This window comes from Cavia porcellus, unplaced genomic scaffold (genome assembly GCF_034190915.1).
Source record: "Cavia porcellus strain 051 isolate PalLab524CR breed Dunkin Hartley unplaced genomic scaffold, mCavPor4.1 scaffold_7, whole genome shotgun sequence".
Taxonomy (NCBI): Eukaryota; Metazoa; Chordata; class Mammalia; order Rodentia; family Caviidae; genus Cavia; species Cavia porcellus.
In genome coordinates, this window is record NW_026947490.1 from 59,242,219 (window position 1) to 59,260,684 (window position 18,466).

The window sequence follows — 18,466 nt, forward strand, 5'->3', positions numbered from 1 at the left end:
GGGACAGGTGAGCACAAGACAGAGTCTTACCTTTCAGAGCACAGCTGTGCTTTGTGCTCTTGATCCATCTCTTCTGCCTGTGTTGCTGTGAGAAAAGAAGCAAGAGCAGCTTTGGCCCCGTTCCCCTGTTTGGTTCCCTAGACCCTTCAGACCAATTCCTGAACAGTGTGGTTTTCTACTTTTCACAAAAGGCTCATTTCTAAAGTGGCTAACAATGTTTTCTTTTTTCCTCCTTTGAAAATTACAATAGACTTTCTCTGTGAGGTCTACCAGTGGGTGTCTTCAGTCCCAGGTCCTCTGCTCAGGAAGCACAAGCTGTTTCCTTGTGCCTGTCAGGTATGATTCTGCCTCCTGAAGCCAGAGCCAAATCCAGTGCTTGGTAGAGTCCCTCAGGGGCTCAGTTTGCCCCTCAGATCAGAGTGGCGGGCCCAGAGGCACCTGCTATGGAGCAGGAATCTATCAAGAAGTGTGAGCCTGTGCTTTCTAGAGGTCCTCAGCCCTCCCGGGAACCCACCCTCAACCACAAGTCACAGTGTTTAACTTTAACTCAGCACCTTCTGTATACACACATGGGGTCTGAGAGTCTCACCCCTCTGTGATCTGTCCCAAAAGAATGGGGTCCTAATCATTCCTGAGTTTCCCCCATCATAAGTTTCTCTATTTGATTTAGAAAAATAGAAAGAATAGGAAAAATAATGGCAGAATCACTGGCTGTAGGGTTAACCAAGTGTTTCTTACCTCTTTGATGTTTTTTTTTCCCAGTTAATGGAGTAGACTGAATAATCCGGATATGAGAAATTAATAGGCTGAAGTGCACCAGTCCATACGCAAAGGCAAGAGTAAGATCTGTTACCCAGGTAGTGGAAATGGGGCTCATCCATGTATCTTGAAAATATTTTAAAAGAAAGAGAAACTTCATGGTTCTCTGCACTGTAGTGTTACTCAAAGGCAACTGATCTCTGAGGGTTCCCTGGGAGACCAGGGGGCGGGGCCAGGGTCCCTCATAACTCTGGGCTCCTCCTCCAAAGGGCTCCTGGGGTGGGGGAGGGCAACTGTCAAAACGGCTCAGCCACATTGCTCCCATCCCCCCTAGCCTCAACAGAATCTGTACCTGCCAGGGGGGTCAGACCCCTCCTTCCTGCAGCATCTATGTAACCTGGCAGGGTCTCCCCTTGAACTCAGGCATTGTTGCTTCCTTGAGGATGTCTGCCTGAGCTGTACTGCTTTCATAGATACAGAAAATGTGGCATTGTGTCTGACATCTTGATATTTCTCAGAAATTACCACAGTCAGGAACTACTGTTTCTGCAATTCCAAGTTTCTCTCTTGCCTTGCATAAACTCGGATAGAACTGAAATTTCGTTTATCATTTTGAGTTTTGAATACTATTTTTATATCATTTTTAAATTCATTATCCAGCCTTCAGGTAGTGATTCTTGACCCTTTCTCAGAAAACAACTAAATTAGCGCATTATTGCTAATTTACCAGATGAAATAAGTATAAGAATGAAATATATTTTTCTATAGTTGGAGTGCTTTTGTTACTGAAATCAATGAAAAATACATTGTAGACATTCAATGACATTTTACATGTGTACACACACACATATATGTATATGTTCTTCAATAAATCTGATAACGAACATTTATTGACCTTCAAATGCTTTCATTTCAAATATTTGCCATTCAAAGTTAAAATGTTACTGCTGGCAGCAAATTATCTCAGGTGTGTTGTTCTGAATATGCTTGCTGTTTCCTCATTATTAAAGGACAGAATTTCTGGAGATGGAGTTAGTTGTTGAAATTATTTTCCCATTAACCTCTTTGAGTAATGCTACCTGATCATCTTTGCCCCACTGTTTCTGAATACAAGTCAATAATTAACTTAGTTCAGTCTCCTAGAATACAAAGAAAACATTTTCTCTGCTGCTTTTAAGATTTTCTGACTTTTCACACAGTTTGATTGTGCTGTGTTTGGGAATTAATGCATTTTTATTTTAAGAGAGGAAATTTATAAACTAATACTTTACATCAGATGTTAGAGTTTTGAACCATTATTTAATGTTTTTGTTTCTCTTTTTCTCTCCTTTCTGTGTCTGTCTTTCCTTGTGTGTTTGGTCTGTTTATTGGGGAGGGTACTTGGATATTACAGCATCATTTGTTCACTGTGTTACTTTCTTTTCTCTCCAGTATGGAGCAGCTGGTCATGTTATGTGGGTCCATTTCCCTTCCATGGATGTGCTTCGTTTCTCCATCATCTCTGAGTCTTGATCCCCATTACTTTATGGATACTCCTGAAGAGGTGTGCTGTTAGTTCTCCTACTGTATTCTTCTGACTATTTTGTGTGCTTGACTTATGAACTTTCAAAACAGACTTCTAGTACTTACTGGGCCATTTGCTGGGAATTTGTTGGGATATCACTGACTCTAAATAGCAAGTTGAAAGAGTTTAAAATTAATTTAAATTTGAATAATCCCCACCTATATTTCTTCTTGATTCATTCACATTCAGTGTGGAGAGTAAGGTTGTCCAGGGCAGTCATGAAAAGGATTCAGAGAAGAAGACAAAATCCAGGACTCTGATGCTAGAGAACCAGTGGCTCTTGGGCTCCACTTATGTGTCTGGCAGGCTCAAGACCCCTTCCTGCTTCTGGGTCCTCATCTATTAAATGGGCACAGTGACAGCATCCACCATGTGGGCTGTGGTGAGAAATTAATGAGTCAGTGTATATAAAGCTTACAGAAGGTCCCTGGCACAATATTAATGGATGCTAATGCTCATTATGAGCTATAACTACTGCGAGACAGAATTATTAGTTGTTACTATTAGCTGGGGTATATTTGTGATTGTGTTTCTAAAATGTCTCAGATACAATGAATGGTCTATGTGATGCAGAACACATGAAGCTCTGAAGGGGAAATGCTGTGTGTGTGTGTGTGTGTGTGTGTGTGTGTGTGTGTGAGAGAGAGAGAGAGAGAGAGAGAGAGAGAGAGAGAGACAGACAGACACACACACACACACAGAGAGAGAGAGAGAGAGAGAGAGAGAGAGAGAGAGAGAGCAGGCCAGGTTCCCATTTGTAGCTTATTTCTGTAACATATCCACAGGTTTTCCTGGAATACAATGACAAACTCTGTAAAGTGATCCTGCTGGCTTTGAATAAGTCCACAGCACAAGGGAATTCTCACAGGGAAATTGAAGAGGCTGGCTAAGAATGTATGGCTACTTTTCTCCCATAAGGATGAATGCACAAACATGTGGGCAGATCATTTTTAGCATATCTTACAATCGTTCTCACACATTAAGCAAATTTGCTAAACATTTGCAGAGGGGTGGCAAGCATGGCTGTGCTTCACATTGTATTGGGAAAGTCTGGTCTTGGAGGAGATTTTTAATTCTATCACACACACACACAGCAAGAGAGAGAGAGTGAGAGAGAGAGACACACAGACAGAGACAGAGAGAGACAGAAACAGAGAGAGGGACAGAGAGAGACAAAGAGGGACAGAGACATGGCGGGGAGGAATTTGAAGAGTATATTTACTGGGTGTGTGCCTCTGAGATACAATTTGATGCACTAACACAGGCATTAATGAAGAGACAGCACATTTTTGACTCAGTGGCCATCTATATTCTTAATATGTTCAAGTATAATTCCAAATTTGGTGTGTGAAAAGTTTTAGGTATTATTTGAACATAGAAAATAAACTGGAAAACAATATATTCAGTGCAAAGACAATGTGAAAATATTTTGTGGAAACTTCTGAGGTATAGGCTTCAATTTATAACATTATGCAGCTTTTAAAATACTAAAATCTAGAAATATTTTCTTACTTTACATGTCAGATACATGTTAGTTAATTTCTTATTGCTGGGAGAAAATACCTGACACCCATGCATTAAAAGAGGAAAGGTTTATCTCGGCTCTCAGTTTGTGGAGGTTTCACTCCATAGTGAACTGGCTTCAAGGCAGCATGGCATGGCAGAGGGGAGTCACAGAGGAGTCCATGGTAGGCTGGAAACAAACAGCAATCGCTCTTTTTCTTTTTATCGGCTCCCATTCTAGGGTTGTTTAAATGCTGATCAGAATCTTCTCCAGGCTTGTAGATTTAAAGAATGAGTTAGGGACCCCCTCAATCTTTCCACCCTATCTTCTCTGGCATCTTGTGTGCCAGATCTCACTATCAAATGGAAAAACTTTACTCGTGAAACTTCTGGCAGGTGAATTTGTGCTTTCAAAGAGCAATTTCAAAAACACAATGATTTTTCCATGTATGCCAATAGAAAAACTTTCTCAATAACTATATATGATTTTTAAGAAAAAAATACGACTTAATTGTTTCAAAAACCATTCAAAGTTTGTAGCTTGCAAATAAAATTGAACTAAAATATGACTGAATATAAGTTAGTAATAAGCCTTCTCCTGTCATGTAATCAAGTGTAAAAAGACTTTCACTGGGTGTTAGTTTATCATATTTAGATAATGATTGTGTGAAGTCTAAAAATAAAACTTTGTTTTGTTAATTTCATGCAGCTTGCCTTTCAATAATTATCTCTAGTTAGTTCATTATGCATAGAAAATCCCAACTTTAGTTAAAAACCTTACCAAGTTTAGAGGTAGCACCATTATCTTATGAAGACTGAATTAATACGGGTCGCTTTGCTTCATCTTTTGTGTATTTTAAATTCTTGCAGCCAGTTAGGTGGTTCTGGAACCAGTGAAGAAGCTTCTTGGAAATGCAGGATTTGAGCCCAACCCTGATTTTCTGAATCAGAATCTGTGTGTTAACAAGGTCAACACTGAAGTTTAACAGGTGGAGGCTATTTGGTGGCCAGCACCTACATGAGTATCTGGTTCAATAAATACTCAAATTTCTTGACTGACTGATTACAAAAATAAATGATTCTGAAGGAAGGTGACCATTAAGGAAATTTAGAACAAAAATTAACAACAAAATGTTTTAACAAAAAATTCCATTCAATGCAAAACACTTAGTATTTTAAGTTAGGGTAGTCCATTGGTTACAATGTAATTTCCAAGGACAAGGGTAAATATTCAAAGTGGTCTGCTCAGGGGCAAGTGTTCATTCACATGGTCTGAGATTCATGGTGGGGAAGGGCTGGAGAATGAATATGCCCATGGCAACTCTAAGAGATATGTCTAAGAATGTGCCTGAGGGCTTCGAATTTAGCTCAGCAGCACAAGCACCTGCCTGGCATGTGTGAGGTTGTGAGTTCAATCCTCAGTTCAAAAAAAAAGGATGATTCGTGAATTTTCATCCTTATGTTCATAGGACTTCATATATTGTTTAACGTAGTTTTTTTTCCCTCACATTACTGGGTATACATTTTTAAAATGGGCTACTTGGTAACGAGCAAATCTGTATTTGAATCTTGCATGCTGTAGTGGGTATACTTGGAAATGACCCTCAAAAATCTCCAGCAGGATGCACACTGGAGAGCTTCTTCTGCTACATGCAGAAACTGTGCATAGATACCGCTTATTCCTCCACTCAGCCTCTTTTGACACACGGTCTGCCTGCAGATGAGCACAGCGCACATCGGAGACAGAGCCCAGGCCGGGCTGGCTGGCACAGCACTCCGTACCCAGCTCTTGTGCAGTGTGTGCCAGAAGAGGATTTGGTCTGCTGAACAAAGGCAAGGAACATGGCCAGTGTGTGATATGGGGAGTGGAAAAGAGCTCCCACAATGAAACAGCCTGATCGTGAGCACTGTAATCTACCAGGCAGAAATTCTCAATTCTCAAAGAGACACAGCAATGCATCAGATTGCATCACAGAGCCTGATAAAAACGCTGTGGCTGGGAACATGTGCTGATTCTGTAACAACAACTGAGCTGACGTGAAAAAGGTCCACCTTAGTGTGCCGATAATTTCAAAAAATTCCTTGCATACTAATAAATTGATTCTGTGAGTGGTTATCAGAGTCTACTATGGAAGAGGATGATTGGAAGTTGGTGAATGGATACAAAGTGACAGTTGAATAGAAGAGTGGATTCCTGTTCTGTAGGGTGACTCTCGCTAACAAAAATTTCATATTTTAAAATAGCAAGAATGAAGTATTTTTAATGTTTTATCACAAATAATATACATTTAAGATGGTAGATATGCTAGGTGCCCTAATTTCATCATTGTACAATGTTATGCTTGAATAAAATCGTCGCACTTAAGCATATAAATTAGTACTTGTGTTTTTCAATTTAAAAATAGAGATTATTGTGGAAATGAATTCAAGTAATTACATAAATTTGCTATGACGTGTCTTAGACTGGTTGGCCAAAAATTATTAGTGTTTACAGAGAAGAGCCAAAATGTCTCTGATGGTCATTAAGCAAATAAAAATAAAATACACAAGGCATGTAGCCTAGACATTCCCTGCATGTAGTCACAAAGTAAAATGAAATGTTTAGATTTGAATTTGATTTTCAAAAGAAGATGTTTGAATACAAAATATGTCACAATCAACACCATTTATCTTTCATATATATTTTTTTGTTTTCAAAGTTATTCACACTTAAAAGCTTTTCATTTCCATAAAATAACTGTAATGATATGTCATTACTATTCCAAATTTTCTGATGTACTAAATAATGCTTAATATCTTCATAATAACAAGATGAATCCCTTACCTGCAAGATTATGCATATCCTTTTAAAAAAGTGTTTGGTTTTCCTTTGAATAGTTATATATTTACTTGAAAATAAATATACTAAAATTTACTCTTTGTTTTAACTCTACTGAGCATAATTAAAAATTATATATGTAAATTATCCAGCAATCTAAAATCCATATGATCAGTGGAAAAATCCATACTGTAATTTCCTGTCTGTGACTGTAGTAGCAAAAGGTACATTTAGGAAACTTCACTTTGGGCAATAAAATCTTGAGGGTTGGTGACTTGCTTTTCTTAGGTTATAGTTGTCCATGCACAACTATCCGTGGAACATCTTATTAGTGGCACACAATTTTTATCTCTGAGCTTTTCCCACACCAAGTACCCTCAGCCCACAGCCAACTGCTGGAGGAGCAGCAGTTTTAGGAGCTGCTCGGAGGTGAACATGTACGCTCTCTGAAACGCTGGTGTTGAAACTCAATGGCTGGTGTGACAGTATCAGGATGTGGTTCCTCTAGGAGGAAATTTGTTCATGAGGCTCCTCTCTGATCTGTGGGATTAAGTTAAGCCCCTTACTTGAGGGGCTTCACACAGTACTTGGCCTTCTTGCTCTTCTGCTTTCCACAGCGTAAGGATACCTCCTTCCTCCTTTCTGGAGGATCAAGAAATAAGACACCATATTGGAGGCAGAGGGCAGCCATTCACACATGGAATCTGCCAGAGCAGGGGCCTTCGACCTCCCATTCACCAGAATCCTGAGAAAATCCCCGCGTGACTTTTTGCGTGAGACACATATGTTAACCTACGAAATTATAAATACTATGACTTTGAATGCAAAATAAAAGGCTAGGTAAAAGTACAGGAAGTGACTGAATTTGCCAGGAGCATCCTGGAATACTGGAGAGGAAAGATGTATCTTGAAAAATAAAGAGATAAATAAAGGGAGGGTAGTTTGAGACACTGGCATGCGCAGATGTAAGGTCTCAACAGATGGAGAACTGAGAAAATTATAAATAACTACCTCCTGAAAGAATGAAGCCTTATTTCAGCTTTGCAGACAACACACAGATAATTTATCTGAAATGCGAGATATGATTAATTTGGAAGGAAAAAGGTACTTTTTGATTGTGAGGGTAAACCTGGTAGAGGAGGAAGCCCAGGCTTGGACAGGAAATGGGAAAGATGGGAAATCCTGAGAGGAGATGGACCCATGGGCAAAAATCGCTCAGCTGTGAGGAATTTAGGGAACATGAGCAAGGTAGGCTCTGACTCACTTCCTTTCTCACACATGACTTCATAAATGCTGTTGGGTAAAAAAAAATACTAATCATAGTTACCATAGTTATAACCCCCAAATCTTTAAGGTACTGGGAATATTTTAACTGAATCTTCCACAGTAGTGTCTCCTCTCTTCCCTTAGTAACCCCAAAGACTGACTCTAAATTTACCTCCTTTTTTCAGGAAAGTGAGGCACAGAGAGAGTGGGAGACCTCTGCAGGCATCAGAGCTCAGGGCCTGGTACACACCCCTGAGAGGGCCCTGTGTGTTGTTTAATCAACTGTTCAGTATCATTGCATAAAACATTAAATATCTGTATTAACTTCTGTGGCATCTTGTTTCGTGTAGTCATTACTTTCCTGGATTTGTGTTTCTTTGGCAAGGTGGAGCACATAGAACTAAAATCAACTGAAAAGCACATTGCCTGCAAATGGATAGCTTGGGACTTTGCTGAGATAGATGTCTGTCTTTCACAAAGTGGAAGCAGCCTGGACTCTTGGCAGAAACCTGCAGGTAGGAAATCTATCTGTGTCTGTGACTTGATTCCTTTAACACTGTCTAGTCATGAAGGAAAAGGGCCAGAGTGAGTCTTGTCAGAACTCTCCATCCCGGAGTCAAGGTGGGATACTTTGGAGTATCAGGTTAACCTCGTGGACATTTTGTTCTCACACAGAATTCTTCTGCATTTGGCAGCTTGAATACAGCATCAGAGGGCAAAGTTCTTAAATATCACTATGTTTCTGGAGACTGACTTGATTAAAATAAGATTTTCATATATTTCGTGGAGTTTCTAGAAGGTGAAAGTTATATACTGACTATTTTAGTGACTTGAATTCATATCACTTTATGTTTCTTCCTTTTTTTAAACTAATGCATGTATAGGTGTTTATAATGCAGAAGAACAATCCTCGTTTTGGAGAATTAGTACATGAATACAACATATCTGGGTCATTTTCAATCTTTCCAACCTTCCTCCAGTCCCTTTTCCAATTTCCAAGAGCCTACCTTCACATGGCAAACAGTTACCTTTCTATTTAAGCTGTTGCTTATCATCTATTATATTTTCCCACAGAGGTCTGAATAAAATTTTGTAGAAATTATGATGTAAAATATTTTCCAGCAGAAGGTATAAACACTGGTTCAAAGTTTTCTACTTTTTTGTATTTTTCCTGCAGGGATCATTTTGATTTTCAAGAATAATCTTCAACAGGGACAAAACATACTATATCATATAAGCCTGAGCTTTATAAAAAAAAGTTAAGGTTTGCTTTTTTTTATTTTTTTCCAATCTGCAAGGTTGAAACTCTCAGAGTATAAAGGCATTAAAGCTTGGATTACAAAAATGAGCTTAAAGAAAACTTCCTCTTCTGATTCTGTCCGAGGCCACTTCACTGCAAGGACAGCAGTGTATTTGGAAAGTAGCTTCATAGGGTTTTGCACTAATCTGATCTTGAGAAAAAAACACAATGTTTTAGGATAGCCTATGGCATTAGAACTAAACTTGAGAGGTCTATTAGTTACCATGATCCAAAAAAAAATATTATATGATAATTTAAAAACTAAAAGTTCGGTGTCCCTCATCACCAGCTCCAAAACAATGGTCTTGGGGAGTAATTTCATTTTCTCTATTCTTTATGGTTTGTACATAACTTCCATTCATCTGAACTCGGTTATGGTACCCTGCGGTGAAGGCCTTGTTATTTTTTTTTTTTTTATTGGTACTAGGAGTCGAACTCATGACTGCTTACTTGCAAAGCAGGCGCTTATGCCGCTGAGCTAAATCCTCAGCCCCAAAGGCCTTGTTTTTATATAAATGTATGTAGGTATGTAAGAAACTTGTTGCTAACATCAAAATGCTTTATCTCAGGGAAAACATTACTTTTGTAATGAGAGCATCAGCAAATTTGATTCCTCATTGTTCTTCCTTACTGAAAGATGTGGGCATAGTTGAATGCCAAGAATGTACCTAGTATCTGTTTGGATAAGTAGAATGCAAACCTTTATTTTCTAACAAAAGAGCATTGAACAACAAAGCTAATCTAGGCTTCCTTCTATAGTCCCAGGTCTAAAAACTGGGCCAATTTTTAACACCTTAAGTAAATGAAAGACTAAAATCGTTCTATCTCTTAAACAGTCTTATGCCAAGGAGAATAACACAAGTTGAAAGCAGCCAAATACAAGTATAATTATATGTTCTATATTCTTTGTGTTTTGGGATTGGAATGAGACTGGTCCCGATTCACTGAGGGAATCTCACAGTTCTAAGGCCCTCTGCTTATAGCCTGCTATTTGCAGTTCTATTTGCAGAGGGAATTGATCTTCTAATAGTTTAATTTTTAGTTTATGTGTATTACGCACTAATCAGTAACTGACAACAGTGACTAGAATTTCTTTTTCTATCTGTAACTTCATTCATGTTCTTTCAGAACAGTTCTCTCACATTTAAAAATTTCCAGCAGTAGGATATAACTATTTAAACTTTAGAGAATTTGGGTAACAATATATGAAATCAAACATTGATGGAAAAAGGACACATTATCTTATACTCTATATGTGAAGAAAATGTTATGCTTATAATGCAATGAATGAGGGGCCACTTTATACACATCTGTTCCCTAGGATTTATCTTCACTTGTTGCAATATGCATCTACCTAGATTGAGTGCTCCATTGCATTCCTGTGTGAAGAAACTGGATGAATATTTTCATACTGCTTGCAGTGGATTAATTGTCAGTTTAAGTGGGAATGCCCAGGTGAACTGAGTCAGAGTGGTTCTGGGCATGGAAGGCTGAGAATTGTTGTGAATGTCATAAAAATAGAATTTGCAGGGGAGATTGCATGCTGCTGATTCTCCTGGAGAAGTTTACCACTACTGGTGTTTCTGATACGATCTCAGGTGTTGTCAGTGTCAGAGGAGCTCTGATCTTTGCTTTGAGTGTCACTTCCCAGCTCCAGTGTAGGCTTCCTTAGCCTGCCGGATCCTTGGCCCCAAGACTACAGATGTTTTAGCTTCCACCTCTGGCCTGTCGGCCTTCCCAGTGCAGATCCTTTATATGAACTTGTATGAGGCATTGCCATGGACTGTAGGCCTCAGGCTAGACTTGTGCAGCACATTGCCTTGGGATTCAGGACCTTGGCTGGATTCTTCAGGATTCTAGCACACTCCTATATCTCTTGCATTCTTCTGCATTCCATAAGGCCTGATAGGGTCACCAATCTTTTCTCTGCAGAACAAAGTTAAAAAGACTTGACAACTAATACAAGCAAGGGAAGGTTGAGATGCCATGCTGGGTAACAAAAAGGAGTGCGAGACCCAGAAAATTCTGTTCTGTACCCAGATGTAAAACCCATCCCTCCACAAACAGAAACCTAGAAAATTTTAATTTGGATAGGTTGAGTGATTAAATTTTAAAAAGTGAGTAACATCTCAGTGAAATATTTGAAGCCCCTCACACTCAAACCAGGAAAAACCAGGGACCTGTGCATCAGTGTATCACTTAGAGTTCACTAGAGAAACAGATTTCTTAGAAGGTAGGACTGCAGTGGCCACCTGTGGAATCAGATGTGGAAGAGAGCAAAGGTGTGTCTGAGAGGTGGAGAGCCAGAGGATCTAGTCAAAGATAGAAGACCTGGAGCTCACAGGAGTCCTGCTGGCATCTGTATGGGGAAGTCCAAGGGTCAGCACTGGAAGGATGAAGAGTCTGAGGTGAAAGGCTCAAGAAAGAAGTCCAAAGGTGATGCTGAAAGCTAACGTTCTTTCAAAGAAACCCAACCCAAGCATGACATCTTCCTTCCTTTTTGAGTCTATGCAAGCTGGAAGCCTATTGGTTGGTGCCACACACATCCAGGGTGAGGGTGGGTCTCCCTCTGCAGTCAGTCCAGCATTCAGTCACACTCAGAAGTGTGCTTAGCCAATCAGCCATGCATTCCTGTGTATACAAGCTGATGCAGTATTTAACTATCACAACCTGTTTGTCTGGCTGTAAATGCTATAATTCCTTCTCCCATATACTGAACTTGTAATCATCTTAACTATGTTTAGACTCTGCCATCAGACATTTAGGGAGAACCTCACACTAGGAGGTCAAAAATAAATAAAAGGAAAAGAGTTAAGGAAGGAAAGGACTTATGCAGGATGCAATGAAGCAAATTTAAGATCATCAGAGGAAAACAATTGCTGGATCATGTGATAGTCCTATTTTAATTTTTTAAAATCTTTTTGAGACAGAGTTTCACTATACAGTTCAGGCTGTCCTTGAACTAATTTTATACCCCAGGTTGGCCTCACATTTGCAGAAGCCCTTCTGCCTCAGCCTCCTGAGTGCTAGGATTACACATACACACCACTATGCCTGCCTGGTTTCAAATTTTTGAGGGATCCTTCATGCTGTTTTCCAACATTGCTACACTATCTTCTATTAGGGAGGGTACAAGCGTTATAATTTCTCCATATCCTCAGCAACACTTTTTCTTTTGATAATAAGTATCCTAACAGGTATGAAGTGATACTTCATTGTCCTTTCTATGACCTTTATTGATGTATATCTTTTCATATCCATACATCTTTGAAAATCTCCTTAACTAAAAGGGAAAACATGGTTGAAAATTTTGTGAGAGAAATATCTTAAATTGACAGGAAAAAGACATTCATATGTACTGTTTCAAAAACAAGGATTTTAAGGAGCATACTGGAAGTGAAAGTTGAAAATATTTTCAGGAAAACAAGAAAACTTAGCAAAAAGATGGTAAAGTTTAGAATAGGCAAAAAATTGAAAAGTGGGCTCAGGAAGTGCAAATTAAGTTAATGCACATTTATGAAAGAAGAAAATTGAATAAGACAAACGAAAGAGGAAGAAATAATAAAAGAAAGAATTAGAACAGTGGTGGTAAATTTATAGCATGCATGCTGTAGCAGTTGAGCTGTTTGATGTCATTGAAACCAAGAATTCCCAGAATTGTATGAAACATAGTTCTTGCTGATGGAGGGCATTAGTTGCTCCACAAATGCAAATGTGAGATGTCCACAACTGTAGAAATGCAAAAATATGCACATCACAGACTCCTATTGAGAGAAAAAGATCCTAGGCAATTTTAGAGAGAACCCCAGAGTTCATGTACAAAGCAATTAGGATCAAAATGGCCTTAGACACTTGGCTAGGAAGCAGAATTAATGGCTGCAAAATGCTAAGGAAAAACTTATGCCAGTGTCCAATTCTTGTCAACGGTGAGTATTCATTTTAGACATACATTTGACTTTCACAAACTTTAAAGTCAAGAAACAAACCAAAAATGTTATCTTTCTTAAGTTTTCTTTGGAAACTACTGGAGGACATGTTTAAGGAAACTGAAGGATTGAAGAAACAGAGGCTCCAACATAGGATAAAATCAAAGAGTGATCTCAGGACATGCTAGGCACCAGCTGAGAAAGGTGGAGGACTCCAACCAAGGTACAGTATTACTTGCTGTACTTACACCAGTGTGCAGAGATCTAGTGCCCAAAGCACAGCCTGAAACCTACTTCTTTATCACAGAGTGCCAACACTGCAGTTAAAACTGAATACAGTTTTAGTTTAGAAAAAACAACTCATAGGTTGACATCATTTATCTTAAAAGCACAGTGCCCGAGCTTTCAATGATATAAACAGCTTTTTTTGTTGTTTTTCAAAGGTAAAGGTTTTTGGTGTGCTTTTGCACAATTAACCTGTTCTTTGCCGCTGTATGCGTGCCGATAACTTGTCAAAGCTTGGCTCCTACTTCGTTAGTTCAAGAGCAATATGTGTAGCATTCAGGTCATCTGTGAGTCTGTTTCTGGTGTCAGGTTTGATATAATTCAAAGCTTAAAATAGAACAGCTGCTCACAAGTGTAAGAATCCAAACAAAGTAAGAGAAGCAATCCCAAGTGCTCTCGCTGATTTCAGTATTTGGCAGTTTCCACATGCTGAGGGTTTCAGGTTTAGAGCCCTTCTGTGCTGCCCTTTGCCATCTTTCACATTCTGCCTTCAAGTGCTGCACCAGGTCATAGAATTTGCTTTTCCAGATATGGCTTTCTTGAACTTCCAATAGCTCTAATTCCAGATTCCCCACATGTAACCAGTGCAACCAGGAAAGATCAAGTTCTTCAGAGTAGGTTTTATTCGGAGAAATACGAAAACACAGAATTCTGTATCTTTTGGAACAATAAAAATCTGTTACTAAAATTCTCATTTGCAACTGCTACAATCCTCAGAAATTCCTTGCAGATTTCCTAATGCCTTACAGGATTGTCTTCAAATGTAGAATTTTCTAAAGCATTTTTGATTTGGAAAATATTTCAACTGCTCATTTCAAGGTTGCTTTCAAAAAACTTGCAGCGTTTGCTCACCTGTTTTTCCACTGTTTTACTTACACTTTTGTGGTTTTTTTGTTCAATACCTTGAAGGGTAGCGTAAAATCTGTAAAAATCAAATCACGAGGCAGGCAGGCTCAGTGCATTGTAGATATTTCCGTCCCTTTTCATTCATACGCAGCCTAACTTTACCTAAGCATGCTGCAGTCTATCCAGGACTTGTTTTCTGCTCATTTTGATAAAAACCTCCATCACAGAAGGGCCTTCCATGTTTTGCTATGTACGGTGAAATATAAAACCTGGCAGCTCTCAGATGATTGGTCTTGAAAAGTTAGTTTTGAAAACTGAAATACAGGGAACGAAAGTTCTTCAGTTTCCCTTCATGAACTCTTTCCTTTCAGTTTCACCAAGTTTGGTAACACTTTTGTGGTTGGTATCACAACACTTTCACTATGCAGAACTCATAATGCTTTTCCACTACACTGAGTCACTCAAAATCACTTTATCAAGGCCTCTTGGAATGATCATCCTCTATTTGTTTTCAGTTTTGCTTTTCATGCTGCAATCATTTTTTGGTGTTCAAGATTTGGAATCTATAAACACAAAATTTTTAAAATTGATGCACTTCATACAAATCTATCCCTATACCAAAAATACCTACCACTATTAGTTGACAGTAAAGAATTGGATATTGCCTTAATCAACAATCTATCACAATGATTCTCAGCTGGGGTTCCTCTTGAATTTACTGACCAACAGCCCAGGGGAGAATATTCCACTGACTGCCAGGTTTGAGTCTGCTCTAAAGGAGGCACTGAGTGCATTTCCTTCCTTGTGGGGCTTCTGCTAAAATCACAGCCAGGCAAGCAATATATATATATATATATATATATATATATATATATATATATACATATATGTGTGCACATATATACGTATATATATAAAATATATGTATAAATGTGTTTATATCCATGCTCATGTTTTGTATATGATGCTTAAGATTTAAATATGCCAGAAATACAGCACAATATTAAAAGAATCTCAGTTCCTTAATTAGAACATGTCGTTCTTAATTTTAAAGATTAAATTTCAATTTTTCATTAAGAAACTCAAAGCTAAAATTTTGTGTAAATAAAAATGAATGCACTACAATTCATAACTAGCCCAAGTAAAAATATACAGATACGTGATATATATGATATATATCATAGTAGATAGATAGATACAGATAGGTATATAGATTTGTTTCCCCACCCAGGTTTGCTAGGTCCTAATCTTTTGTCTTATTTGCCCCTGAGAGACCACATCCCCATAATTCTTCACGGGTTACTGGGGGAGTAGAGCTCTGTCTTCCATTACTTCTTCCATCTAGAAGAGGCTGTCGACCCTGCCTACTAGTTTTTATGTGGTCTCCCACTACATTGGTGTATTGTGTTTTACTGACTGGGTTGAAGAGAAAAACTGCTAGAAAACAATGACAAAAAAGTGACCATTGAACAGCTTGTTCAATGGAAGAAAGAAAGTAATTTTACTATTATTTGGGGAACGTAGGACCAAATATGAGGAGTGGGTCAGATTTCCATGCTTCTTTTGGAAGACAAAGCATGACAAAGAGGAAGGTTAGATAAACTATTTAGAGCTTGAGAGCCACAGCCTTAGCAAAATTACCCACATAATAGATACAATTTAAAAACGCAACCCTTAGTGCTGGTGCCCATTTAACCTATGGTGAATTAAGGTCATTAGCGACTCTGCTTAACTGTACCTGCAGCAATATTGGAGCAGTGCTGGAGATGAGCCTCAGGTCTTCCAGATGTTCGCAAGGACAGATTTCTTCTCAGTCCTCTAAAAATTCGAGTGATGGTTTCCCATGTAGGGTTTTTATAGTCTGTCACCACATTCCTTGAGGAAGGATCAGAATGGTTCCTCAGGAACCACCAGTAAGGTTGGACCTTGAAGGGCTATGGCGCTGCCCTTCTTGCCTCCTACTGCCTTTTGATTTCCCAAGGAGACTCTAGATATGTTGATCTAGGATCCCTTACAATGCATGTCTGTAACCTGCTTGGGAAGATAGACTGCCTCTAAGAGTTGTAGAATTTCCTCCTTGTGTTTCATAGCTGATTGCTTATCATCCAGCAGCTTCTTCTTTCCAGATTGCTGCATGGGCCTGTGACACCAGCGGGGCCTATGTGGCCAAATATCAATCCCCAAGAAAGAGATCTAGTGCCTGCTCCACTTTTTGAGCCGAGGTCCCAGGGGAAAGTATGCTTCAATGGTTGTTGTGAACTCACAACTGCATAACCTGAATTTTGATGTCCTTGGGCAAAGTTGCATTCATCAGTAAACCATACCCTTCAGAGTCTTGGAAGGTCAGGTCACTGATATCCTACCTGCTTGCATAGAACTGGAAGATCACTTGTTCATGAGAGTGGCTAACTTCTGGGCCTGTAAGTATCAGACAGGCTGGATTAAGAGTAGTTTAAATTTTGTAATAATCTTAGCAATGACTAGCAGCATGACTTCATACTCAGCAAGCTATTAATCACAAGTAACCTTTAGTTTCAAGAATTGTTCTCTCCTGTTGGATAGCAGGACTTCACGTTTCTGCCCTAAAGTTATCTTTGCAGCTTTTTTCAGTAGCACAGCTGCAGCTGCTTCTGCTCTCAGGCAAGGTGGCTATTCAATACTCACTCTATCTATCTTTTTGTAAAGTAGACCTCTGGGTGGAATTAGAAACTCATAGTTAAACATTTGGTCCTCAGAATGATATGACAGAACAAGGGTAAAGAGTAGGGCGGTCTCCTCCACCCAACTGCAGCAGTAAATACAAGGAAAAATTTTGTAGAGAAGTAAGTCAAAATAAAATGGAACAATTGAATTGGCTTCCTGATGATGTACAAGATTGCCCAGAATTCATCACAGGAAGTATTTGCATCTGTGTATAGGGCGTTGTAGATATCCTTGGTCCGTTTCAGAACAGGAAATGAGGGTTTAGCCATGAGTAAGCCACATGGGACATCTCTTATTTGGAGTAGGGCCCTGGTGGTGGCTTGAAGAAGTTGCATATCAAGTGTCCAAACTTCTTTCATTTAAAACAGAAACCTCAGTTTCTGTTTGGTATCTGCTTAGATGATATAAAGCATTGTCAGTTACGACATCTACAATTCTAGCTTTTTTATTTTGACATTTCTCCAGAACCCAGTTGCTGAACACAGAAAAGGCCATATCTAATAACTGACTTACAACTGTCAGGGTCCCTCTGTCTAAGGTCCCATCTGGAATTTCTTCATTAAACAGGTGAGAGAGAACTATGTCCCCTTGAAAGACAGTTGGGGGTTGAGGACAAGATAATCAAAGACATCTCTTCTTCAGGGCCCTCTCTAAATACTAGTTTCTGGGCTTTTTCAGAAGGGTCACAAAATCCTGAACATAAGAGATTTCATTTAACCTCCTGTGCGTGTTTTAAGCAGAAACAATTTAACTAGAATTTAATCTTGTAGAATAAACTGCCAACCTGCATCCTACACTTGGCATTGGGTTCATGCTGAACCCAAACTGGATTGCAGGGGTAGATAAACTGTTCCTTTTTGAAACTGGCAGGGTCAAACACATCTCACTGATCATAGGCACGGTCAGTGGATCTGTGGAGTGTGGTCCATGAAGTTTCCCATGGCTTGCCTTTGAGCCTATGGAGAGAGGCAACTAGGGCTCTAGTACTTAAGATGTTGTCCTGTGCAAAAGGAGGAGACCTGATGAACCCACAAAATGTCCTTTGTGAGACTCAAGTACTTACTAGATAAACATCTCTATCCAAAGGTAGGATAACTCTGGCATATTTCACAGAAGCTCACTTTCACCGAGCCTCTACTGAGGTCTTTTTCTCTCCATACTGGGGCCCATTAACTCTTTATTCAGAGGAGGATGGCTCTACCTAGTCCTTTGAAACTCCTGGGACCTCTGGGTGAGTTCTCCTTCCCCACCAGGACTCCTTTAGCCACACTGAGTCACCTGACAGCTCGGTTCAAGCAGGATTGAGTCACTTGAGAAAAGGTATCTGAGGGCTTTCTTAGGCATTTTGAGTCACTGATGGTTCTACTAGGTGGAGTGGAGGCTTTTTAGAAATAACACCTCTTGTATTTACCGTGATAGTAAAAATTCAGTACTTTGTTTAAAGTAGTAAAAATGGAAACTTCTTTTTTAAGGAAAACAGAATAACCTTTAATAGT

The 18,466-nt window shown here is 39.1% G+C and overlaps 1 long non-coding RNA gene across 1 annotated transcript; it reads left to right on the forward strand.

Moving 5' to 3' along the window:
* Nucleotides 1-666: 666 nt before the first annotated feature.
* Nucleotides 667-8,420, forward strand: LOC134476731 (uncharacterized). Its single transcript, XR_010048537.1, has 3 exons — nt 667-857; nt 2,191-2,302; nt 8,296-8,420. It is a non-coding gene; the product is annotated as an uncharacterized LOC134476731 (long non-coding RNA).
* The last annotated feature ends 10,046 nt before the right edge of the window (nt 8,421-18,466 follow it).